The sequence below is a fragment of the Schistocerca serialis genome, chromosome 5 (genome assembly GCF_023864345.2).
Source record: "Schistocerca serialis cubense isolate TAMUIC-IGC-003099 chromosome 5, iqSchSeri2.2, whole genome shotgun sequence".
Classification (NCBI taxonomy): domain Eukaryota; kingdom Metazoa; phylum Arthropoda; class Insecta; order Orthoptera; family Acrididae; genus Schistocerca; species Schistocerca serialis.
The window spans coordinates 117,314,293-117,340,037 of NC_064642.1; the positions used below are offsets into that span (position 1 = coordinate 117,314,293).

The 25,745-nt window shown below is 42.5% G+C and overlaps 1 protein-coding gene across 5 annotated transcripts in view; it reads left to right on the forward strand.

Annotated features, from left to right (window-relative positions):
• LOC126481181 (Na(+)/H(+) exchanger beta-like) overlaps positions 1–25,745 on the forward strand; it is a 1,115,178-nt gene that overhangs the window by 594,755 nt on the left and 494,678 nt on the right. For 3 of the 5 annotated variants that reach the window (XM_050104755.1, XM_050104760.1, XM_050104756.1), the window contains one exon: positions 93–177. The exons of 1 other annotated variant lie outside the window; for it this stretch is intronic. The gene's annotated coding sequence lies outside the window, so the exon portion shown is untranslated. Of the gene's footprint in view, positions 1–92; positions 178–9,075; positions 9,106–25,745 lie in introns of those variants that run through there. One more of the 5 variants, XM_050104757.1, reaches the window with a different exon arrangement.

The following is a 25,745-nucleotide window of genomic DNA, read 5'->3' on the forward strand; positions in this document are numbered from 1 at the left end:
GTATATCTGACAGACACGATGTTGAACTGCACTAAAATTTTAGAATTGTTCAGCGAATCAGACCGTGAATAACATTCGCCGTTTATTTGCAGGTGCTTCTGCTGTGTATAGCAGACGGCGCAGTTACAATATTTCAGCGCCAGTTCTCAGAGGCACAAGTGCATGAAACTTTCCACTGTAAGTATTGAACCACTCTTAACTATAGAACATCAGCGCTGCTAGCGACACAATTTAGTTTTGTACCTTCTTACAGAAAACAACACTGTAATTGTTCGATGTTACTAGATTGCAAATATACGCTGTGCCTTTATCTTAGGCAATTGTTTAACTATGTTTATCCACTGTTGTACAGACTCGTGTAATATTAATGTCTCCGTGTATTATATTAACTATGTTTTATATCCTGACTTCATTAAAGGTGGATTATTTTAGAAATTGTATAACTTTACGCACCAGTGCAATGTTTCTAAACAGTTTTTAATTGCGCTGTTAATGTGACTTTTTTTTTAGACGCTCGCGTATGTCACTGTTTCTCATGATAGATTTGTGAACAGGACGAGGCGCCTAGCTTTTCATTTCTAACTACTTTTTACCCGTTAAAGGCATCTGTAATTTGGTGTGGCGTTCGCTGTGTTATTCGGTGGTTTGGTATTTAACTAATTTGTAAATGAAAATGATAATCTTATTTTATTACACTGAGTAATTACTAAATAATTTTTCTCCCGGCTAAAGATTTGATCAAGTTGCTAAAGAACTCCAGGTTAACGTCGTGTTGAAGTGTTGTCTGCAAGTTGTGTAAGTGTCACTAAATCACAGTTCACACAACAGATTCTATACAACTATGGATTATGATGGAAACAGTTATCTTCAGCAAAATGATCATTGAAACCACCGAATATCAGCCGCGCACAACACTGACGTATGTTACCTGAAACAATATTCTTCGCAACTCGTGCGTAATTAATTTCGGCTCCATACATCAGCTAGAAAAGTTTGCTATAACGATCGTGCTATGAGCACTATTTTTAAAGAACCAATCTGATTCGAATCATTTTCATTAAAATGAGTTCGGAACCACCGGTGCACATTTATTTTTACACATTTGTATTACGTTCGGCATTTATGTCTGCAGAGTTGTGTAATTTGAATTTGCCGCTGAGATAATTGTTAAGATGGCGGCAGACAATTAATAGAGACTTTCTATTGTTAGACCAAATAAGTAAGTATTTGAAATGATTATTAAATTCTATAAACTATACTTTCATATTGTGCACTATTTAGACCTCATCAAGCAAACATTTGATTTGTTTCTAAGGAAAACACAGACAAAAACGCGATACAAATAGCTATCATCAATGGCTGCACTCCTTGCAGCGGAAAGAAATAATTAACGCAGATAATGCTTACTGAGAGAGGAATTAAAGTTACAAATAATTATTCACTCATATTTATAATAATAATGAACTCTATTTTCAAGTAATAATTAACAAATAATTACAATTTCTTAACAGACCTCAGTTTGATATGCGTCCGCAACTTACAAAAGCCAACCAACGACAGGTAAAAACAAAGGAAGACAAACGCAGATCATAAAAGGAGTTTACAATTATCATTGTCTTTGTATGATACACAGTCTAATTACATCATAGAATATTATATAAATAAATAATATTTATAAGTTTTCACTGTTTTTTCATACGTCGAATACATAATGTTTATAACTGTTAGAGGCATAATTTCCTCTCGTCGCACTGTAGCCAAAAATTTATCACGTGGATGTTACATTGGTTTCAGCCACGCGAATAGTGACCAGAGGCTCATGAAACAAACAGCAGTGCGCTCTCGCAAATTCGCTAATAAACGAGAACAGGTATCAACTTCGATTTTGAATAGAACTACGCTATTTTTGCCGCCAGAATAGAAGATCTCATGAGACGAATTCAGTGGTATCTCTTTTATAGATCTAGCAAGAAGTCACTGAGTAGAAATACATTTGACTTTATGGACTTACGTGGCATTGTTGAATACTCCACCACCCGGAAATTTAAGTTTAGGCCACTCTCCAAGGATACAAGTGGCGCCGGATTAAGGAGTAACGTCATGCCAGTGCGTTAAGCTTTACGAAAGTTGAAACATCTTTCGTACCACAGAAAATGTCAGCATTAAGATGAGACAGTTATATTCATGTGGTACAAATTTACTGTAAAAGAAGTGCCGTTTGCTTTGTGATTAGTGCACGCTGCAGTCAAAACTTCTTTTCCAGCATTGTTCTCCACACTGTATAATTAATAACACGAGCAAGCTGAAGTTTTAGACCATAAACAACGCTTCATAAAAATTCTGTGAAAAGTTAAGCGATCAATTAGAAGTTACGGGGTGACAATTATTGAACTATATGAAATAAAATCGTCATAACTTTCAACGGTTTGCGTTAGCATGCTCAGACTGTATGGTTGGTCGTGGGACATGGGAATTAGTATGCGCTTGCGCACGCACCTTGTTGTTGTCGGTCATTTGAACGTGAATATGTCACGGTACAGCGTGCCTGAGCGTATAGCGCTTGTGAAGGCCTACTATGCAAGCAATAACAGCCCGATTGCGACTGAAGGGAAGTTTGCAACCGTGTGAAGCTGAAGGCAACCGGTCAAAGTGTGCTAACAATCAAGAATTTGCTTCGCAAGTTTGAGAGAGCGGGTAGTGTTCGTGATGACACTGTAGGCAACTCCGGTCGTTCAAAAAGGGTGAAACCGCCTGAAAACATCGAGAAGGCACGCGCTGTGTTTGAAACCAACCCCAGGAAATCGATCAGACGAGCTGCACAGCACGTGGAAATAAACCGAGAAACATTGCGACAAATTGTTGTTGGAGTCGTGCATCTCTTCCCATTCAAAATTCAAACTCTTCAGCCATTAAACCCTAGGACCATGGAACAGCGGTTCCGATGCGCCAACGCTAATGTCCACAGAATTGACGAACAGGACTTGTGAATATTGTTTGGTTTAGCGACGAAGCCCACTTTCATTTGTATGGGTTCGTTAATAAGCAAAATTGGCACATTAGAGGGGCTGAGAATCCGCACTTTGCGATCGGGAAGTCTCTTCACTCTCAACGGTTGACTGCGTGGTATGCAATGTCCAGTTCAAAAATGTTCAAATGTATGTGAAATCTTATGGGACTTTGCTAAGGTCATCAGTCCCTAAGCTTACGCACTACTTAACCTAAATTATCCTAAGGTCAAACACACACACCCATGCCCGAGGAAGGTCTCGAACCTCCGCCGGGACCAGCCGCACAGTCCATGACTGCAGCGCCTTAGACTGCTCGGCTAATCCCGCACGGAATAATCATTGCGATATTCCTTGATGGCACGGTGACTGTCGAACAGTACGTCAAGGTTTTGGAGGATGATTTCATCCCCATTATCCAAAGTGACACTGATTTCGACGAGATGTGATTCATGCAAAACGGAGCTCGACGCCATCTAAGGAGGAGAGTATTTCATGTCCAAGAGGAGCACTTTGGGTACCGCATTCTGGCTCTGGTTTACCCAGAGGCCACTGACATGGGCCTCGACTGGCCGCCATATTCTCTGGCTATGAACACATGCGACTCCTTTTTGTGGGGCTACATGAAAGACAAGGTGTACAGCAATAACGCCAATCGACAGCATCGATATTCCGGAACTTCAGCGGTTTATGCACAGTTTCGCTCTTCGTCCCCACCACATCAACGATGATGATGGCAGTAATGTCGAACATGTCATAACCTAAATCCGAATATCTGTAGTGACTTTTACATGTTGAACAAAATGTAACCACGCCATAGTTTATAACTAATTTACGCTTTTTTCGTGTAGATCAATAATTGTCGCCCCGTATAACCATTTATTGATGACATAGAGGGATGCCATTCCTGATGTGAAACGTTTTATCTGTTGTGTTCGTTTCAGGTCGAATGGTGATAATAGTTCGAAAGACTAAAATTATGTAATGTGCTTCAATTTGCTAACTCCAGTGAACATTGCATGTACGTTTAGAATCGTTGCAAGATAATGAAGATGTGCATCGCGTCCGAAACAAGTAATTCGAGATAAAAATTAAATTTGGTTCTTTTCATCACATAACGAGAGACAGTAGTGGTGTCCTACCTGGCCATTGTGGCAAGTATAACTTAATAACGGTAGATTCCTAGTAGTACAGTAAGACAGTGTATTCTGTTTGTGATCTATTTAATGATGAAGCATATTTATTCTAGGTTTGACGCCACAGTGCATCAAGAATTTGATAGGCGTGACAAACACTGTTGCTGACAAAGCGGTCGGTCATTATCATCAGCAGTGTTCTCGAGAACGAGTAGCCGTTCGACCGTCCTAAGTGCATTTAAATGCCGCTAACCAAAGCTACGCAAGTAACTGGCCTATGGTAACTTTCTGGAGTCATCTGACCACTTTACGCCTTCGTACAACGCCTCACAACATCTATCTTAAATTGTCTCAAAGTTCATGTATTGATGCAAGTCGGTACCATTGCAATACATTAGCATAGTCTTTGTCCTCCGTTAATTTCGCCTTCAAGCCTTAAACGGTCATTAATAATACTGACATGTTCGGCACTTAAGTTTCACCATATGGCATGGTCAGTGCCTACGAGTGCAGGATACAGGGTTGGTTAACAGAAGCCACCACTGCGTCCGCCTATGGGGGCGACCAAATACCCCACATGTCATGATGATATGGATTTTCTGTGAAATCGCTAAACTGATTAAGTTAAATACTAGGATAATACTTCCAAAAAGGACGCCACTGGTCTCCGTCCACATCCTTGTCTATCCCTTTGCGAGCACACGAATGTGCACAGAGCACAATTTAATAACAGCTGACACATGCTTTAAGAATCTTGAAAGGAAGTTGTATAAGTGGAAATTTTCAGATAGATTGTTTAATAGTAATAACATATTTCTAAACCAAATTACAAACCGCAAAACATTTCCAGGTGTAGATGTGAACTCTGGCCATAATTTATTTGCTGTGAACTACAGACTAAACTGAAAATACAGCATAAAGGAAAGGAATTAAATAAATGGGAGCTGAATAAATTATATGAACTAGAGGTTGCTGAAAATCACGAACACAGCATTAGGCAACGATTGACTGAAACAAGGAAAAGGAATACAGTAGAAGATGAATGGATAGCCCTGAGAGGTGAAATATTGATGACAACGGAGGATCAAATAGGCAAAGAGACAGTACCCAGTAGCAATTAATGTGTAACGAATTTTACTGACGAAAGGACAAAACACATAAATGGAGCGAATGAACCGGGAAAAAGTGAATATAGATGTCTAGAAATGACACTTACAGAAATTGCAAAATGGTAATGCAGGAATTACAGGTGCAGAAATACAAAACTGTAGAAGCATGCATGAATACAGGAAAATTAATGAGAGAAGAGAAGCACCTGTCCGAATATTAACAGCTCAAATGCAAGCCAATATTAAGCAATGGTGGAAACTCTGCAAGGGGTAAGGAATATGTAGAAAGGCTGTACAGAGAAAACGAACGTCAATACAATATTATGCAAAGAGAAGAGAAGCAGATGTAGGTGAGATGGGAGATGTCACTCTGAGAAAAGAACATGACAGACCACTGAAAGACTTAAGTCGAAACAATGCACCTGGAGCAGAGGAGATTCCCTCGGATTTATTGATATCCTTTGGAGAACGTATTCAAGTTGGTATGGTAGGAGACAGCCAAATGCCCACGTATTTCAAGAAGAAAGTAATAATTCCAGTACAAAATAGACAGGCACTGACAGTTAATTTTTTCGTAACATCAATTTAAGAAGTCGTGATTTCAAACTATTGAAATGAAATGTATATGGAAGAACAGAAAAATCTCTTTAGCTCACTGCGTCTGGATACATAGCCCTTAGTGTGAGAGGGGACTTTCAGTGTCGAACTCCATGACTTTACTTAGGAATGGCTATTAAAAATATACATCGATGTTTTTTTCAATGCAATATATCGCATCGAGCACCGATTTTATGATGATATAAATATATAAAAGTATATGTAACTGCCCGCAGCTCGTGGTCGTGCGGTAGCGTTCTCGCTTCCCACGCCCGGGTTCCCGGGTACGATTCCCGGCGGGGTCAGGGATTTTCTCTGCCTCGTGATGACTGGGTGTTGTGTGATGTCCTTAGGTTAGTTAGGTTTAAGTAGTTCTAAGTTCTAGGGGACTGATGACCATAGATGTTAAGTCCCATAGTGCTCAGAGCCATTTGAACCATTTTTTTATATATATAACTGAATATTGACATGGTTTAGATAAGCGTGAAACCGAAAAATCTGTTCTCTCCTAATGTCCAAAACATTGTATTATAATTTGCAAAGACATTTATAACAAAAATCCAATTATTAAACAATCCTAAGCTGTGAGCTACATCGTCATAGTTACAGCCCTACCAAGGAACACCGAAGCTTCGAAAATTAATCCATGAAACTCTGTTGGAAGTCTTAGGTTTCAGGTACGGAAGGGTTGAAATATTTCAGACCACTGGCTAAAAGTAATGCCTTTAGTGTCCATAATTCTTTTTATGTCGTCGTTGATATATCACTAACATGCTTCTTCCCCCACACTTAGCTCACTCGTTTGAATTACATTCCGCGTAATTCAATTTAATTTTTCAATTTGCTATTATCGCTTATGACTGGACACGATCGAGCGTGGTTATTTGAAGGGCTTATTTCAATAGTGGTACAAGTCCATTGCCTCCACTTTTCTGTCTATAATGCTTGTGAAATTAATGAGCCAAACAAACAGAAGGAAAGGTTCATCTCTAGCAAGAAGCCATATGATTGAATATTTCTAGTACCTTAACTGCAGATTTTTCAGCGCTTATTTAACTTGAGGACTCTGTATCTCAATATGAACAAAAATGGACTTGTACCACTATTGAAATAAGCCCTTCATTGAAGCCTCGGAGTTATGCGAAAAGTTGGACCTAACCACTTAACAGGTAATGCAGAAAGATATATATTGTAACGTTTACATCTGTGTTAAGTTTACGATAAACAGAGTGCACGTAATTCAAATTTTCAAACAGAATTACTTATAATTAAATAATGAAATGGCCACTTACGGATTTCAAAACAATTTGCACTTGTGAACAAGCTGACAGAATCGGAAATAGGTGAAGATAGTAACAAAATTCAGCAATAATACATACTTCTCAGTTATGAGTTTTGCTTTGTCTTCGGCTTGACGCATGCGGATTTGGGACGGTAGCTAATTTGTCGCGTTCTGTCAGGCGACGAAAAAGATTTACACTACTGGCCATTAAAATTGCTACACCAAGAAGAAATGCAGATGATAAACAGGTATTCATTGAACAAATATATTATACGAAAACTAACATGTGATTACATTTTCACGCAATTTGGGTGCATAGATCCTGAGAAATCATTACCCAGAACAACCACCTCTGGCCGTAATAACGGCCTTGATACGTTTGGGCATTGAGTCAAACAGAGCTTGGATGGCGTGTACAGGTACAGCTGCCCATGCTGCAAGCTTCAACACGATACCACAGTTCATCAAGAGCAGTGAGTGGCGTATTGTGAGGAGCCAGTTGCTCGGCCACCGTTCACCAGACGTTTTCAGTTGGTGAGAGATCTGGAGAATGTGTTGGCTAGGGCAGCAGTCGAACATTTTCTGTATCCAGAAAGGCCCGTAAGGACCTGCAACATGCGGTCGTGCATTATCCTGCTGAAATGTAGGGTTTCGCAGGGATCGAATGAAGGGTAGAGCCACGGATCGTAACACATCTGAAATGTAACATCCACTGTTCAGAGTGCCATCAATGCGAACAGGAGGTGACCGAGACGTGTAACCAATGGCACCCATGCCATTATGCCGGGTGATGGGCCAGTATGACGATGACGAATACACGATTCCAATGTCCGTTCACCGCGATGTCACCAAACACGGATCCGACCATCATGATGATGTAAACAGAATCTGAATTCATCCGAAATAATGACGTTTTGCGATTCGTGCACCCAGGTTCGTCGTTTGAGTACACCATCGCAGGCGCTCCTGTCTGTGATGCACCGTCAAGGGTAACCGCAGCCACGGTCTCCGAGCTGATAGTCCATGCTGCTGCAAACGTCGTCGAACTATTCGTGCAGATGGTTGTTGTCTTGCAAACGTCCCCATCTGTTGACTCAGGGATCGAGACGTGGCTGCACGATCCGTTACAGCCATGCGGATAAGATGCCTGTCATCTCGACTGCTAGTGATACGAGGCCGTTAGGATCCAGCACGGCGTTCCGTAATACCCTCCAGAACCCACCGAATCCATATTCTGCTAACAGTCATTGGATCTCGACCAACGTGAGCAGCAATGTCGCGATACGATAAACCGCAATCGCGACAGGCTACAATCCGATCTTTATCAAAGTCGGAAACGTGATGGTACGCATTTCTCCTCCTTACACGAGGCATCTCAGCAACGTTTCAACAGGCAACGCCGGTCAACTGCTGTTTGTGTATGAGAAATCAATTGGAAACTTTCCTCATGTCAGCACGTTGTAGGTGTCGCCACCGGCGCCAACCTCGTGTGAATGCTCTGAAAAGCTAATCATTTGCATATCACAGTATCTTCTTCCTGTCGGTTAAATTTCGCGTCTGTTGCACGTCATCTTCGTGGTGTAGCAATCTTAATGACCAGTAGTGTAAGTTAAAACGACAAAACAACTACAAAAGTAGGATCGCTGTCGATGCATCGAATAAAATATGAAATATCCATTCACCGAATATATCGAAAAGTTAAGAGTTCACAGTTTCAATTCGATGCATCGTTACCATACATCGAGTGTTTTGATACATCGACGTACGAGTGTGTGGTCCAACTGCAGCCTAGCTAATGTCTGCCTGGCCGTTCCCGACCGTTGTGACGCGCCGGCCGCTTCTTCTGGCAGCGGCGCAGCCACGCCTCCGTGGTGGCACAGTGGCGGAGTCTGCCAACTCAACAGCGCAGAGGAAGCGACCTCGCTAATCGCCTCAGTAGTGCTCAGCGCCCACACCTCGCGGCCACGCAGCCGCAGGTAAGTCAGTCTCTCGCGGCGCGCGCTCGGCCTTCATCTGTAGCAACACTAGCAGGCAGGCTATACGGCAGGTCCACTACCTGCTGTGGGGATAGCGCAGTTCCCTACGAAGGAGGTCAGCACTACGTCATCTACATCTAGAATTCTCCGTCCGCGAGGGAGGTCGCTTCAAAACACTCGTGCCACGAAAGCTATGGGAACTTTAGGTGCCGCGCGGGATTAGCCGAGCGGTCTAAGGCGCTGAAGTCATGGACTGTACGGCTGGTCCCGGTGGAGATTCGAGTCCTCCCTCGGACATGGGTGTGTGTGTTTGTCCTTAGGATAATTTGGGTTAAGTAGTGTGTAAGCGTAGGTTCAAAATGGTTCAAATGGCTCTGAGCACTATGGGGCTTAACTTCTGAGGCCTTCAGTCCCCTAGAACTTAGAACTACTTAAACCTAACTAACCAAAGGACATCACACACATCCATGCCAGAGGCAGGATTCGAACCTGCGACCGTAGCGGTCACGCGGTTCCAGACTGTAGCGCCTAGAACCGCTTGGCCACCCCGGCCGGCTAAGCTTAGTGACTGATGACCTTAGCAGTTAAGTCCCATGAGATTTCACACACATTTGAACTTTTTTTTAAACTTTAGGTAAACCAAGTGCGAAAAGTCACGAGAAGATTTGACCCATTTGAAGATCTGCCGAGCTGTTCCCTGTTCCGTAAGGAAACCCATTTGACGCAGTTCACCACGCTGGTCTATCCTGTGTGAGTATTTCGATTTCCCCGCGCCGCTCCCCCCCCCCCCCCCCCCCCCCACACACACACTGCTCTACATTATTAAAATTGGCTATTGACTGATGCCTCAGGATATGTCCTATCAGTTTCTCTCTTCTTTTTGGCAATATTTGTTATAATTTTATTTCTTTCCCATTCTTATTCAGTACCTCTTCGTTAGTTACGCGATCTCCCTACATAATTCTCAGCTCTCTTCAGTAGCGCCACACATCAAAACTTTTTATTCGCGCACCCGCGCGGGGTAGTCGCGCAGTATAGGGCGCCTTGCAATGGTGCACGCGGCTCCCCCCGTCAGAGGTTCGAGTCCTCGCTCGGGCATGGGTGTGTGTATGTGTGTTGTCCTTAGCGTAAGCTAGTTCAAGTTAGATTAAGTAGTGTGTAAGCCTAGGGACCGGTGACCTCAGCACTTTGGGCCCATAGGAACTTACCACAAATTTCCAGTTCTTTTTAATCGAACGGCCGTGGTGGCCGAGCGGTTCTAGGCGCTTCAGTTTGGAACCGCGCGACCGCTACGATCGCAGGTTCGAATCCTGCCTCGGGCATGGATGTGTGTGATGTCCATAGGTTACCTATGTTTAAGTAGTTCTAAGTTCTAGGGGACTGATGACCTCAGAAGTTAAGTCCCATAGTGCTCAGAGCCATTTGAATCATTTTTTCTTTATTCGCTCTTGAGGGTATGCTGAAAAATGATGCCTCTGAATTTTTTATGTGAATATTGTTAAAGGTTTTTAAATAAAATAAACGTTATTAACATTCGTTTCGTACATAAAAACCGCCTTTTCTTGCTGCAATGTATTTTATTTCTTCCAGGCGCGTTTCGCCTTTTACCTTAAGTCATCGTCAGTGGAATCTAGAATGACACAGTGATGTTTTTAATGTAATTACGTGATTGCTTACAGTTCTCATTTATGTAAAAAAGTAAGATGTGAACTACTTTACTACCTACAAATATCGCGTATTAAAACAAAACTGTATCATTCTAGCGTCCACTGACGATGCCTTGAAGTAAACGTTGAAACACGTCTGGAAGAAATAAAATACATTTCAGCAATAAAAGACGGTTTTTATGTACAAATCGAATATTTCCGTTCCTGCTTCGGATGGTGACCAAACAAACAAACTTGTTACTAACATTATAAGTAATTATTTTTCACGTGTACAAATTTGCACTCCTCTGCCGCTAGATGGCTCCGAATTGCAGCGTGTAACATGGCGGTATTTAACGTAACTATGTTGGTGCATGAAAAACAGCGTGCTGTAATCGAGTTTCGAATTCGAAGAGTTCTTCCACACATGGAGCACCGTCTCTCAGCTTGGCAATGCCGGGCCACACAAGAGCGCTACGACAACAGTAATAATCCATGCCTTGGGTTCACTGTCGTTGATCATTCTACATACAGTCCCGACTTAACCATATCCTGTTTTATCTGTCTGCAAAACTTAAGAGACACTTTCGAGGACTTCACTTAAAAGTTAGTGATGAAGCAGTGCAAGCAGAGGTGACAACAAAGTCAAACATTCTACAGTGATGGTATCATCAAACTGGTCTCTAGTTGGCAAAAATGTTTTCGTCGCTAGTGTGTCTAAGTTGATAAATAACTATAGATATGAAGAATGAAGACGTAGAAGAAGGTTAATAATGTTTGTTTTATGTAAAAAGCTTCAAGAGTTTTCACATGAAAAATTCTGAGGCATTGCTTTTCATCATAGCCTCGTATTTATCATTCACGTTTCTTCTCTGACTACAGATTTTAAAATCTTTTATTTGTATCTTGACTGAATTTTTTATCATTCACGTTTCACTTCCGCTCAAGGCCACCCTCCGGACAAATAGCGGCAGAAAGGGCTTCATAACACTTAAATTTACTCGTATACTCAATGTCAATAAAAGTCTCACTTTCAGTAACGCTTTTCTTGCTATTACCAGTGCGCATTTTACATCATTAGCATCAGTTACTTAGCTGCTCAGACAGTAAAGCTCGACTACTACCAAATCAAATGGTTCAAATGGCTCTAAGCACTCTGGGACTTAACATCTGAGGTCATCAGTCCCCTAGACTTAGAACTTTTTAAACCTAACTAACCTAAGGACATCACACACATCCATTCAACGACTATCTTCAGAATCTCATTTCCTAATCTAATTCCCTCAGCATCGCCTGATTTGATTTGACTAAATTACTTTATTCTCGTTGTGCTTTTGTTGATATGTATTTTATAATCTCTTTTCAAAACACAGTCCATTCCGTTTAACTGATCTTGTAAGTTCAATGCCATCTCTGAGAGAACTACTATATCATCGACAAACCTCCGAGCTTTTATTTCACCTCCCTGAACGTTGATTCAGTTCCAAAATATTCTTTGACTCTCTTTTAGTTTGTTTAGGGTACAGATTGAACAACAAGTGGACTGGCTGCAACCATCTATCAGTCCCTTCCCTTCTCAACAACAGAGTCCCTTCCACACGCTGTATGAGCAGGCAGTTACAGACGGGTCTGCGATAGACATGGCACCGTGTTGGCACTTTACCGACTACGAACGGCGCAAGACGCGTGGGTCACAACGTATCATAGATGGATGATACGGGAATCAGCGTTTCCGAGCGTAGTGTTGCCTTTTTGCTTGCCACCCTTTCCCGCCGCAATTTAGCAGCAATAAGCAGGCGAGAGCAATGGAAGTAGGTGCCAAATCTCTTCGTCGTATTCACTACACTGTTTCGGAGTGTCACTATTTACGGACATTACTCATTTGCCTTACTGCACAGCTATATTTGTGACCTGTTCTTGCTAGGCTCTCGTGGAGTTAAGCCAACGCGAGGACAAAACATTCTTGTCGTTAAAAATTCCGTTTTCGTCGTTTTCAGTAATTTGTAGCTACGAAAGGGTACCGTGATTCTCTTGCTTTTGCTACGCCAAAGACATCGCGAATATCATAACGTATTGCCAACGACGTGTTATTATTAACTTTTTGTTTGTACAAATTCTGCTGCTGATTACAGACCTCGGACGTACCTTAGTAATATAAATAGGTAAAAATATATATCGTGCGCTATCCATTTCCAATCCTTCGTTAATATTGCTTTAATCGCTGTTCGCTGTAAGATAGATTCACTAATCGAGCAAGTTTATATAAAAATCAGTTAACCATATACGTTCATTAATACACTTCAAACTTTTTCTGAAAAATGTTTATATTGTCTTTCGCTTTCAGAGGAGGTTCCACCCAAAAGCTTAACTTTTCTCCCCCTTTGCTGATTTCAGCCAAATTTTAAAATCTTGCTACCATGTAAAGGTGTAGCCATATCCAATTTATGAAGTCCAAAACTTCAATGGCTTTTGAGTTCTTAATATTTAATATGATTTCATGGGTATTTTTCAAAACCAACTTTTGGTACTCAGACCTCAGTTTCCTCATTCCTGACTTTTTATGTGCATTCAAAACATAGTTCAACAGTTCTATGCATTCATTTTTGTAAAAACTGTCGTTAATTTATTTTCAGTTTTTTTTCATATTTCGTACTTACAGGGTGACAATTATTAAACTATTTGATCTATGTGAAATAAAAGCGTCAGAACTTTTGAATGGTTGCGTTAGGACGTTCAAACTGCACGGTTGGCCACGGGACATGACAGAATCAGTATGGTTTGTTTTAGCGACGATGCCCACTTTCATTTGGATGATTTGTCAATAAGCAAAATTGGCGCATTTGGGGGCTTGAGAATCCGCACTTCGCGATCGAGAAGTCTCTTCACCCACAATGAGTGACTGTGTGGTCTGCAGTGTCCAGTCTGGGAATAATCGGGGCGGTATTCCTTGATGATACGGTGACTACCGAACGGTACGTGAAGGTTTTGGAAGATGATGTCATCCTCATTATCCAAAGTGACCCTGATTTCGACAAGATGTGGTTCATGCAAGACGGATTTCCACCCCATCGAAGCAGGAGAGTGTTTGATGTCCTGGAGGAGCACTCTGAGGACCGTGTTCTGGCTCTGGGGTACACAGAGGCCACTGGCGTGGGCCTCGATTGGCCACCATATTCTCCGTATCTGAACACATGCGACTCGTTTTTGTGGGGCTATATTAAAGGCAAGGCGTACAGCAATAACCTCAAAACCATTGCTGAGCTGAAAACAGCCATTCAGAAGGTCATCGACAGCATCGATTTTCCGACACTTCAACGGGTCATCCACAATTCGTCTGCGCCACATCATCGCCAATGATGGAAGGCACATCGAACAGGTCACAACGTAAATCCGAATATCTTTAGTGACGCTTACATTTTGAATAAAATGTGTGCACGCCGTAGTTTGAAACAAATTTACGTTTTTTCCTCCCTATAGTTCAATAAGTATCACCCTGTAAATTTATTTCAACTATCGGAACACAAATGTGATGACAAAATAGACAAACTACAAAAGTATGAAAATACTTCAGAACTACCTCCTGTAAAAATATCATTGTAAATGTTTAATATTTATGACAAAAATTTGGACATTGAACTTGTAGAAACAAAGTTACGGCAGAATGGGTTTTAAATTTTTATTAAAATGTGAATGCTAGTGCAAGACATATATCCATTAAAATTCACCAGCACCATACGTTTTCCTTTCCTTCTCTTGTAAGACTTCTTGTATTTTCAAGATCACGGTATCTTTTTTCTTGAAATTTTCCTTCTCCAGGTGGAATCTTATGACCTGCTTCGTTCATCTCTATATAAAGAGATCTTCTTCTGTGAAGTTGATAAAGGGCTTCTGGAACAGCTCCTTGCTTCGGTCTTCAAACTTCCCATACTTAACAGAGAAACGGCTTTTACAAGACTGAAAGTATCTTTTTTTTAGACACAAAAATTTCTTTGGGACGACTGGACAAATGACACTGTGCAAACTTTCATTTTCGTTCTGTATGTTGGCATTAGCGCATCTTAGCAGTAGTGTATAAGATGCAAGTCTCCGATAGAGACGTACTATCTCCACCACAGCATCTGTACTAACAGTAGTGTGAGTATTGTCTCCATGAGGTCCAGGTACATCACATACCCAAATGGTTAACAATCCAAAGATATGAAGTAAACACTTAAATAAGCAGTTTCACAATTAAACAGCCTGCCGGTAATGCTACCCACAAAAAAACTCTTCAGTTTCTTTTATGTCATTAATAAGAAAAGTAGGCCGGTCATTGTGGCCGAGCGGTTCTAGGCGCTTCAGTCTGGAACCGCGCGACAGCTAAGGTCGCAGGTTCGAATCCTGCCTCGGGCATGGATGTGTTTGATGTCCTTAGGTTAGTTAGGTTTAAGTAGTTCTAAGTTCTATGGGGCTGATGACCTCGGATGTTAAGTCCCATAGTGCTCAGAGCCATTTGAACATTTTTTTGAATAAGAACAGTCCTTCAGCTTGTGTGAATAGCCAACTTCATTCCTTACAGGATTCTACTTCATTAAATAAAACTCTTTTCGTCGTATATGGTAAAAATGTTGTGAATTAAATTCATTATACTCTTCAAAGGTAACCACGTAGCCTACAATGTACAAACACTTTCTGCAGCAATAAAGTGTTTGGCTTCTTGCAGTACATTTAGTATCTCGGCAGATAACTTGAGACATTACCACTCGACAGATTGACACAGACAAACTGATTTATAATGTATGAAAGCATTTCATCCATTACATGATCTTTCTTTTTCCTTTAGCACCGTACAATAGATAAATATCAGCGACACAGACGGGTTCAGTGACATCTTCATCTTCAGATGACTGATCATAGGCGGAAATTTTTTCCAAGACAAAGGAATTATACAACACTGGCCTTCTCTGCTCTCGGTTGGTGATGTGCAGCAGACCAAATAAACACAATTATGTAGTTTGATTTATTAGTTTGGCCCTAATACATTAGTGAAGTCACTTGACAATAGCACAAACTCACTAAATGTCAGTCAGCTCTCCAGGAACGTAGTACGCCGAAAAGTCTGACACTCTGTGACAGAGAACGTTGTCTAATGTGGATCTTGTGTCACAGACAGTGTTTTCACACTCGTAAGCCGCTGCACAAGACGACCTGACGAACGGGTATCACATCGCCTGCTGCGATCAGCGATCTACTGCAAACCAGATCGACACCGAGTTGAATCTGGGTCGTCCGGAACCCGTTGCACTAAGGACCGTATGGACAAAGATGGACCGAATAGACTTCAGTAATCGACTAGCGAACATCAGTCCAGAGCCTCCTCTCTACTTTTGGTCGCTTATTGTGTCCGGCGTAACAGAACGAATAAAGATTACACAGATAATAAAAATTAGAAAATGAATATAAAGTTCAAAAGTTTTGTGAATTGATATTTCTAAAAATAAGAAATAAAATAGATTAGAGAGACATTTGACGCACCATTGAATGACGCTCGAAACGAAGTACAGCAGCTGAGATGCTCATATGTTAGTGAAGTAAGAACACTGTGTGAAATATCATCCCTTTACTACTGTTCAAAATTCTAAGAATTTTAAGTTAAATATACTATGAAAAGGATAGACTGCTACTCACAGTAGAGATAAAGCCTTGAGTTGCATACAGGTACAAAGAAAACACAGTTACAAAAAAAAAAAAAAAAAAAAAATGGTTGAAATGGCTCTAAGCACTATGGGACTTAATAAACATCTGAGGTCATCAGTCCCCTAGAACTTAGAACTACTTAAATCTAACTAACCTAAGGACATCACACACATCCATGCCCGAAGCAGAATTCGAACCTGCGACCGTAGCAGCCGCGCGACTCCGGACTGACGTGCCTAGAACCGCACGGCTATCGCGGCCGGCAAAGACAGTTACAAATTGAGCTTTCGACCAAAGACATCTTCAGAAAGGAAATCGAAAACACACACATTTACACAAGTAAGTACGCTTCATGCACACTCGACCACTGTCACGGGCCGCTTTCGCCAGCGGTTACCTTTGTGTGAGGTGTGCTTCCTTGCGTGTGTTTTTCTTTTCCTTTCTGAACAATGCTTTGGCCGAAAGTTCAATGCATAACAGTCTTTTTGTTGTGCCTGTCTGCAACTAAACGTGTTATCTTCACGGCGAGTAGCAACCTATCATTTTCATGATATTGTTGATATTCCAACCTGGTCTTTCCATTGTAAGATTCTTAATTAAACATTAAACTACAAATTCCCAATCGTCACCTCATCTGCTGTGCGGGATTTCGGGCACCCTTCAAAGGTACGCCAAAAGTTTCTCCCGTCTGTTTTATTTCTTACTTTTAGACAAATCATTTCACAAAACATTTCTTAATTGGTAAGTTTTGTTCAGAAAGCATGAAATATATTTAAATATCCATCGGTAGTCTGTTATCATTAAGAGTATATACATATTCTAATATGATATTTCTTACGATTTAGGCCGTACATAGATAGCTCCGAGCAGCAGTCTGTGAAATATTTCAGTTTCCCCGAAAATTGCTAATTAAGTTTGACTTAAATTCTCCGATCACTTTTAAGCAGTTAAATAGTTCTTTTTTTTTCTTTTTGCAAAACTAGATCTCATGCTGGTCAGTTTCATACTCTCATTTGATTCATTTCTGATTCGTCGTCTGACTATTCGGACAAAAATACATTGTGTAATTTATGGGCAGTCTTGTTTTCTCACTGCTCAAACATTTCACCAAAAAAGGTCGCATCGTATTGCGACGCAGAGCCATGTTGTGTCTGCTAAACCTATTCAGAGATTGATCATATTCGATTTTGCACATCAGAGGATACTGCATTGCTGATAAATTAAAACACCAGCAAAAGTTAGTATCAATCTTCAACATTTTTTATATATATGTGAGTGACGATTTAGTAAGATAAGAAGCTTCAGAACGTCTTATGTGGCTTAGTCAGTAAGTGTCAAACTACTGAGAAATCCTGAGTTGATCCTAGGATTTTTCTTGTCACATCACTTCGTTTACCCCTGATAATGAGTTACGTACGTGTCAAATGGCCAAGCAGCATCGTCCTTCAGACGCCAAGAGATTCTGTAGGTCCTGCTATAACCGACTGAGGGGCTTAGTTCAAAGCTTGGAAGAAGAGAACAATGCCGAGTACAGCATTGTGGTGTTGAAACCTACCTTCGTGTTGAAAACGGCCTTAATTAGTTTAGGCTTCTTAAGCAATTCGGTTAGTCAGTTTCAGACATCCTACCACTGCATGTGTTGGGGAGAAACAGATTTGTAACTTAACTTACAATGTTTGTTTTTATTCAGTAAAACAGCATGGTAATTGTATTTCCACAAGGAAGGATGTTTTGTAGTCTTGTTTCAAGTTATCTTCTTTTCGTCCTTCAAAAACAAACTAAAAAGGTTTGTTCCTTTTTCCATTACAATTTACATAAAATCTCGTAATAGTAAGAAAATTATAGCCTTCGACAGCAATTTAGGCTCTGCAGTGTCGCATAACCGTAGAGTAGATCTTCTATAAACGAATATCATTGGTCACTTAGAAAGTCAGTTTTTTTTTTCAATTTTGCTTTCTTACGTTTGTGATGATATGTGTACAATAAAAAAGCAATCAGTCTCGAGGAATTTCTCATGTGAGAACATGCAGGTATTGTATAGCCATATACACTCCTGGAAATGGAAAAAAGAACACATTGACACCGGTGTGTCAGACCCACCATACTTGCTCCGGACACTGCGAGAGGGCTGTACAAGCAATGATCACACGCACGGCACAGCGGACACACCAGGAACCGCGGTGTTGGCCGTCGAATGGCGCTAGCTGCGCAGCATTTGTGCACCGCCGCCGTCAGTGTCAGCCAGTTTGCCGTGGCATACGGAGCTCCATCGCAGTCTTTAACACTGGTAGCATGCCGCGACAGCGTGGACGTGAACCGTATGTGCAGTTGACGGACTTTGAGCGAGGGCGTATAGTGCGCATGCGGGAGGCCGGGTGGACGTACCGCCGAATTGCTCAACACGTGGGGCGTGAGGTCTCCACAGTACATCGATGTTGTCGCCAGTGGTCGGCGGAAGGTGCACGTGCCCGTCGACCTGGGACCGGACCGCAGCGACGCACGGATGCACGCCAAGACCGTAGGATCCTACGCAGTGCCGTAGGGGACCGCACCGCCACTTCCCAGCAAATTAGGGACACTGTTGCTCCTGGGGTATCGGCGAGGACCATTCGCAACCGTCTCCATGAAGCTGGGGTACGGTCCCGCACACCGTTAGGCCGTCTTCCGCTCACGCCCCAACATCGTGCAGCCCGCCTCCAGTGGTGTCGCGACAGGCGTGAATGGAGGGACGAATGGAGACGTGTCGTCTTCAGCGATGAGAGTCGCTTCTGCCTTGGTGCCAATGATGGTCGTATGCGTGTTTGGCGCCGTGCAGGTGAGCGCCACAATCAGGACTGCATACGACCGAGGCACACAGGGCCAACACCCAGCATCATGGTGTGGGGAGCGATTTCCTACACTGGCCGTACACCACTGGTGATCGTCGAGGGGACACTGAATAGTGCACGGTACATCCAAACCGTCATCGAACCCATCGTTCTACCATTCCTAGACCGGCAAGGGAACTTGCTGTTCCAACAGGACAATGCACGTCCGCATGTATCCCGTGCCACCCAACGTGCTCTAGAAGGTGTAAGTCAACTACCCTGGCCAGCAAGATCTCCGGATCTGTCCCCCATTGAGCATGTTTGGGACTGGATGAAGCGTCGTCTCACGCGGTCTGCACGTCCAGCACGAACGCTGGTCCAACTGAGGCGCCAGGTGAAAATGGCATGGCAAGCCGTTCCACAGGACTACATCCAGCATCTCTACGATCGTCTCCATGGGAGAATAGCAGCCTGCATTGCTGCGAAAGGTGGATATACACTGTACTAGTGCCGACATTGTGCATGCTTTGTTGCCTGTGTCTATGTGCCTGTGGTTCTGTCAGTGTGATCATGTGATGTATCTGACCCCAGGAATGTGTCAATAAAGTTTCCCCTTCCTGGGACAATGAATTCACGGTGTTCTTATTTCAATTTCCAGGAGTGTAGTTTGGTTTTCCGAGCACTCATGTGGCCTGAGCTCCCAGCTGGTGCACATCGACAGCGCAGAAAGATACGTATATAGCTTCTTTTCTGTGTTTACTTCGAAGATTCTTACTTACATTGCGTGTGAGTTTCGTATAGGAGGTGTAATTTCGAGTTTTAGTTACTGTAATCGTAAATTCAGGCAGATTGCAGCGCAGTCGTTAGGCATTTGTACAGGTTAGTTCATACATTCTTTGCGTATTTCCCTTGCGTTATCTAGGCACGTACTCGTGTTTCAGTAACTGTTGTTCAACATCGATTAGAATGGACAGGGACTGTGATTGCTGTGTTCGGATGAGGGCTGGGCTGGCATCCCTTCGCTCACAGATGTAGGCGTGACTGACTTCGGTCGCGCAGCTTGTGGCTGTTGCCAATGGGCACCACTGTGGGGAGCCGGACTTGGGTATCATGGGGATGCCAACCTCGTCCTATCTGTCCCCAGATCGATCTGCCGCTGTGGTTGAGCCCTCGCCTGTGGTTGATTGGGAGGTCGTTCCAAGGCGAGGCAGGCAGCGAAAGACGTCCCCGGAGGCTGATCAGAAAGCCTCCCCGGTGCGTCTGACAAACAGGTTTCAGGTACTGTCTCTGGCTGAGCCAGATGCAGCTGCCTGCCCTGTTTCAGAGGATGATTCTCAGCCTTCAAGGTCCGGGCAATCGCAGAAGGTGGGGTTATTGGCAGTTGGGAGCTCCAATGTTAGGCGCGTAATGGGGTCCCTTAGGGATATGGCGGCTAAGGAGGGGAAGAAATCCAGTGTGTACTCCGTGTGCATTCCGGGTGGAGTCAGTCCTGATGTGGAAAGGGTCCCTCCGGACGCTATGAAGAGCACAGGGTGCAGCCAGCTGCAGGTGGTGGCACATGTCGGCACTAATGACGTGTGTCGCTTTGGATCTGAGGAAATTCTCTCTGGATACCAGCGGTTATCTGATTTGGTGAAGGCTGCCGGTCTTGCTTACGAGATGAAGGCAGAGCTCATCATCTGCAGCATCGTTGACAGAACCGACTGCGGACCTTTGGTGCAGAGCCGGGTGGAGGGTCTGAATCAGAGGCTCAGACGGTTTTGCGATCGTGTTGGCTGCAGATTCCTTGACTTGCGCCATAGGGTGACGGCGTTTCGGGTTCCGCTGAATAGGTCAGGAGTTCACTACACTCAGCTGGTAGCTACACGGGTAGCGGAGGCTGTGTGGCGTGGACTGGGCGGTTTTTTAGGTTAGAAGGCCTCGGGGAAGTACGGGGTGGGCTGCAATCTCAAAGGGTGCATAACAAATACAGGACGTGCTTGGATCAAGGAACAGTCGGAATTGTAGTTGTAAATGGTTGTAGTTGTGCTGGGAAAGTCTCTGAGCTTCAAGCGCTAATAGAAAGCACAGAAGCTGAAATCGTTATAGGTACAGAAAGCTGGCTAAAGCCTGAAATAATTGCTGCAGAAATTTTTACGAAGTCTCAGACGGTGTTCAGGAAAGATAGATTAGGCAGAATTAGTGGTGGAGTGTTTGTGTCTGTCAGTAGTGGTTTATCTTGTAGTGAAGTCGAAGTAGAAACTCCGTGCGAATTGGTATGGGTGGAGGTTATACTTAACAGCCGAACTAAGTTAATAATTGGCTCCTTCTACCGACCCCCAGACTCCGGTGATAAAGTTGCTGAACAGTTCAGAGAAAATTTGAGTCTCGTAACAAATAAATACCCCACTCATACGGTTATAGTTGATGGGGACTTCAACCTTCCCTCGATATGTTGGCAAAAATACTTGTTCAAAACCGGTGGTAGGCAGAAAACATCTTCCGAGATTGTCCTAAATGCTTTCTCCGAAAATTATTTCGAGCAGTTAGTCCACGAACCCACGCGAATTGTAAATGGTTGCGAAAACACACTTGACCTCTTAGCTACAAACAATCCAGAGCTAATAGAGAGCATTATGACTGATACAGGGATTAGTGATCACAAGGTCGTTGTAGCTAGGCTCAATACCGTTTCTTCCAAATCCACCAGAAACAAACGCAAAATAATTTTATTTAAAAAAGCGGATAAAGTGTCACTAGAAGCCTTCCTAAGAGACAATCTCCATTCCTTCCGAATTGACTATGCAAATGTAGACGAGATGTGGCTCAAATTCAAAGATATAGTAGCAACAGCAATTGAGAGATTCATACCTCATAAATTGGTAAGAGATGGAACTGATCCCCCATGGTACACAAAACAGGTTCGAACGCTGTTGCAGAGGCAACAGAAAAAGCATGCGAAGTTCAGAAGAACGCGAAATCCCGAAGATTGTCTAAAATTTACAGATGCGCGAAGTTTGGCACGGACTTCAATGCGAGATGCCTTTAATAGGTTCCACAACGAAACATTGTCTCGAAATTTTGTAGAAAATCCGAAGAAATTCTGGTCGTATGTAAAGTACACAAGAGGCAAGACGCAGTCAATACCTTCGCTGCGCAGTGCCGATGGTACTGTTACCGACGACTGTGCCGCTAAAGCGGAGTTATTGTCCGCAGTTTTCCGAAGTTCCTTCACCAGGGAAGACGAATGGAATATTCCAGAATTTGAAACACGAACAGCTGCTAGCATGAGTTTCTTAGAAGTAGATACCTTAGGGGTTTCGAAGCAACTCAAATCGCTTGATACGGGCAAGTCTTCAGGTCCAGATTTTATACCGATTAAGTTCCTTTCAGATTACGCTGATACAATAGCTCCCTACTTAGCAATCATATACAACCGCTCGCTCACCGATAGATCTGTACCTACAGATTGGAAAATTGCGCAGGTCGCACCAGTGTTTAAGAAGGATAGTAGGAGTAATCCATCGATCTACAGACCTATATCATTGACGTCGGTTTGCAGTAGGGTTTTGGAGCATATACTGTATTCAAACATTATGAATCACCTCGAAGAGAACGATCTATTGATACGTAATCAGCATGGTTTCAGAAAACATCGTTCTTGTGCAACGCAGCTAGCTCTTTATTCGCACGAAGTAATAGCCGCTATAGACGGGGGATCTCAAGTTGATTCCGCATTTCTAGATTTCCGGAAAGCTTTTGACACCGTTCCTCACAAGCGATTTCTAATCAAGCTGAGGGCCTATGGGGTATCGTCTCAGTTGTGCGACTGGATTCGTGATTTCCTGTCAGGAAGGTCGCAGTTCGTAGTAATAGACGGCAAGTAATCGAGTAAAACTGAAGTGATATCAGGTGTTCCCCAGGGAAGCGTCCTGGGATCTCTGTTGTTCCTGATCTACATAAATGACCTGGATGACAATCTGAGCAGTTCTCTTAGGTTGTTCGCAGATGATGCTGTAATTTACCGTCTAGTAAGGTCATCCGAAGACCAGTATCAGTTGCAAAGCGATTTAGAAAAGATTGCTGTATGGTGTGGCAGTTGACGCTAAATAACGAAAAGTGTGAGGTGATCCACATGAGTTCCAAAAGAAATCCGTTGGAATTCGATTACTCGGTAAATAGTACAATTCTCAAGGCTGTCAATTCAACTAAGTACCTGGGTGTTAAAATTACGAACAACTTCAGTTGGAAAGACCACATAGATAATATTGTGGGGAAGTCGAGCCAAAGGTTGCTTTTCATTGGCAGGACACTTAGAAGATGCAACAAGTCCACTAAAGAGACAGCTTACACTACACTCGTTCGTCCTCTGTTAGAATATTGCTGCGCGGTGTGGGATCCTTACCAGCTGGGATTGACGGAGGGCATCGAAAGGGTGCAAAAAAGGGCAGCTCGTTTTGTATTATCACGTAATAGGGGAGAGAGTGTGGCAGACATGATACGCGAGTTGTGATGGAAGTCATTAAAGCAAAGACGTTTTTCGTCGCGGCGAGATCTATTTACGAAATTTCAGTCACCAACTTTCTCTTCCGAATGCGAAAATATTTTGTTGAGCCCAACCTACATAGGTAGGAATGATCCTCAAAATAAAATAAGAGAAATCAGAGCTCGAACAGAAAGGTTTAGGTGTTCGTTTTTCCCGCGCACTGTTCGGGAGTGTAATGGTAGAGAGATAGTATGATTGTGGTTCGATGAACCCTCTGCCAAGCACTTAAATGTAAATTGCAGAGTAATCATGTAGATGTAGATGTGGATGTGTTTCTTACATTTTTTAAATAGAAGTTCATTGCATTTCAGAAAGAATATTTAGAATACTATAAAAATTAATTTTAACTTTTAACATTTATTACTGTTCACTGAAATTAACTATAGTTTATAAATAAGTGCATAATGCTGCGACCATATTCTTTCATCATATACCCAAAGATATTGAATTCCTGAAGGATAGTGAGGTTAAATTTTAAAGTAAGACAAGGATTTCGTTCTGGAAACTACATCCATTCCACAGAAGAATTTTTAATTGGAAAATTACCTCTGCTGCCAAACGGAATATTACTTTTATTTATTTATTTATTTATTTGCTACGTGAACCCCTCCGTAAATAATCGTATCTAAAAACAAATTATGGATTATCGTGGAAGTGATTCGTGTAGAGAAAATTACCTAACGCGGTCAGCTGAGAGAATGACTAAGGGTATGTTTATCTCGAAACTGCGATAAATAAGTAGAGCGTCTACGCTAGCGAAACGGCGAAAAGAATAAAGATAATTCCAATATATTAGTAGTATTCATACTGAAGCATCTCCCTGAGCCGCGCTATTTAATTGATAAGCGATAAGATAGTCGATAATCCCTGCTTGAGGTTTTTCTCTAGCGTTGAGTACGGATGTCAAGAGTTTGCGAAATACTTGCGAAACCATCATTGTGGAGCCGCCAAGATAAAAGGTATCTGAAAAGTAATCAAAACCGAATAAAGCCCATGCACATTAATCATGAATTTGTATGTACGTCGGGGACGTGATAAAACGATACGAGTGTCGAAATGAGCCGCTACTGAAGAAAGTGTGGCTCTAAGTTTTTATGAGGCATTCAGGTCGGAACTTTGATAACAGAGTGGAGCTCAGTCTAAGGAATCTAGTTGAAGGAGACAGTAAAAATGAGCGATTCCAAAAAAGAGGAAACATTTTTGACTTAAAGTGCTATTGTTCATGCGTGCATGCACACAGAGCACGAAGGTGCCCCCTGTACTATCAGAACTAAAAAGTACAATGTTTGGGGAATTTACCCATCTTTACAGCGCTTTAGTGCACCCATGCTCTAGGGGTAGTGCCTTTGATTAACAATAAAAACGCCCTCGGTCCCGGGTTCGAACCCCGCCACCGCTTAAATTTTGAATAAAAATCATCAGCAGTGGTGACCCAAGACTTCCGGCATAAGAATTCTCCCTCATTCAGCCAACGGCATTGCCAAAGAGTGCGGAGGAGCGGACAGAGGTTCAGGGTACACTCTTGTCCTTGCGATGGGAAACTGCCCCTAAAGGGAGAAGAATCAGGAGTGATCAACAGTATGAAGATGCTGAAGGCAATGGAAACCACTGCATTAAGGACACATAATGTGTATCCACAAGACTTGTGGTAAGTAACATAAAAAGTGTCATAATGATTTCTCCATTGGTATACTCTCTTATTCAGACAACCGGGAGGAGAATTCCAAGGGGAGGTGACCATGAGAAAAAGATTGAATAACCAAAGAAACTTATCTTATACGATAGATTAAGGAAAGGCAAACCTACGTTTCTAGCATTTGTAGACATAGAGAAGGCTTTTGACAATGTTGACAAGAATACCCTCTTCCAAATTCTGAAGGTGGCAGGGGCCAAATACAGGGAGCGAAAGACTATTTACTGTGGTGTCACCGCCAGACACCACACTTGCTAGGTGGTAGCCTTTAAATCGGCCGCGGTCCTTTAGTA